At 37.6% G+C, this 2,116-nt stretch overlaps 1 non-coding gene across 1 annotated transcript; it reads right to left on the reverse strand.

Moving 5' to 3' along the window:
* Positions 1-1,796: 1,796 nt before the first annotated feature.
* LOC122905744 lies at positions 1,797-1,900 on the reverse strand. The gene has a single exon (XR_006384431.1). It is a non-coding gene; the product is annotated as a U6 spliceosomal RNA (small nuclear RNA).
* Positions 1,901-2,116: the final 216 nt, after the last annotated feature.

The following is a 2,116-nucleotide window of genomic DNA, read 5'->3' on the forward strand; positions in this document are numbered from 1 at the left end:
ATTATAAGAAGTCACCCAGTTTGGGGAAACCCACAAATGCACTTTCTAGCAGATGCTGACTGGTTATCGAGAGCTGAGAAACAAACCCACTCTATAATTTACTAGATTAAAACGAGAACCAGTTATCTGTTTACAGTTGTTTGGACTGGCAGTTTAGGCAAAACCCAATCAGAGAGGGTCGTCTTGGCTTCATGCTGTGCTTACTAGACTCATTCATGCAGATTCAATCAGCTGGCAAGTCAGAAGGCTGGTCGACTTCACTGGGCCACATGCTGGCGGTTGGCTGGTGCTGTTGATCTGAGTGCCTTGGTTTTCCTCTACCTGGCTTATAAAGCAGGCTATTGTGGATATCCTGGGCTTCAAGAGAGAAACCACAATGTGCAGTACAAGCTCCTACCTGTGTTTGTATCTGCTGATGAACCACTGGCCCAATCAAGTCACGTGATCGAACCCAGAGTGAATGCAGGAGAAGGCTATACAGGGACGTGGATAACATGAAGCAAGATTCACTTGGAATTAATAATGTCATAATTTGCCACAGTTCTGAATATGATTCAGCATAGTATCGCTTCTAGAACCAGTAACACTTTCAGCTGGTCACAGTCTAGGAAGCATGCATAGTAAGTCCAAAGAGGTTATTTATTTGGTTGATTTAAAATACCCCAAAGCTCTCATATCCCTAAGTCTTCCCTTCCTCAATCTGCTACAGATGTCTGATGTTTCAGCGCTAGATAGTGAATCATTTGTGTTATCATTCTGTTCCTCATAAGAAAACATAGATCCCCATGAAATAGTCTCCACATAATGTATCAGAAAATTTCCAATGGAACCAGTAGCCCTTAAAGCTACCTTTAAAATAAGGATGTTTGCTCTTACGAGAAAAACTGGGAGAGAGTCATTTTCTGGATGAGATTGCTGCTCTGAGAAGGTAGATCTGGGCTTAATACCACCATAGAAGTCTCTGGAAAGTCAACAGGTTTAAGGCAAGGACCGGACTTTGAAGACTTGTTTTTTTTTCACTGAATCCCAGAGCTGAAGTACAAATGCAGGGAATTCTTCAGCAACCTTACCTTTAATTTACTCAATTCCTATAAACTCATCTCCTACCAATTTGCCATCATATATACTTTAATAAATTTTCTCTGACCAAAAATAGTATTTTTACTCCATTTGAGCTTTTAAATTATGGCAATTTTTAATAATGAGAATTATATTTTAAAGAAGAGCAATTTCTTACAGTGGTATTCAGACTTCAGGAAACCACAGAGTGTTTCCATTTTAATTTACTCATTTCTAGAAAAATAAAGTCATTCTACCCATCCTCATCCTACCCACTCAGAGTGCGAGGATAAAGCTTTTATTATCCTAAAATTGCCTCTAGATTCTGGAGAAGGTGATCCCATATGCCCAGGGTGCTCTACCTTTATTTCTGCATTTTTATGTAAGATCACCACCCAATAAAAGGAACAAATAGCAACTTCATAAATTAATGTCAACCTAACCTTCTAACATTGAGGCTTGCCATTTATTTCAACTAAGGTGCTACCACTAATTTCAGCCCCGATTTTCTCTATGCAAATGTTTTAGTCTCTATGATTATATTTTATTTCTTCATAGTATCGATGAAGAAATGGTCAATACTTCCAGAGCCAAGATATACTTGCAATCAACATATTAGGTCTTAAAATTATCCATCAATAAAAATCAATTAGAAAACTAAACAAAGTATTATTTACTTAATTATCTCTATTCTCCTTGGTAGAATGGCCTTTCACCATATGCTGTAGGGAAGAGACAAACATTCGGAAGGCTTCACAAATCTATGTTTCTTCCCCTTGCAGGGGCCATGCCAATCTCTGTATCATTCCAATTTTAGCACATGTGCTGCCAAAGTGAGTACAAGATAGAAAATATTTGGAAAGCAGCAGAATTTCTGATACCAATTGATTTCCTCTTCCTTTAATCTCGCTGCCTTTTTTTTTTTTAGAATTAGAAAGATTTATTTATTATCATTTTTTTTACCCTCCCCTCTTAAAAAAAAAAATCCCACTGCATTAACTGTATTGGGTAGAAGAAGCCAGTGGGAAATTAATTCTTTAATAATACAACAGACAGA

Source organism: Neovison vison, chromosome 4, assembly GCF_020171115.1.
Source record: "Neovison vison isolate M4711 chromosome 4, ASM_NN_V1, whole genome shotgun sequence".
Classification (NCBI taxonomy): domain Eukaryota; kingdom Metazoa; phylum Chordata; class Mammalia; order Carnivora; family Mustelidae; genus Neogale; species Neogale vison.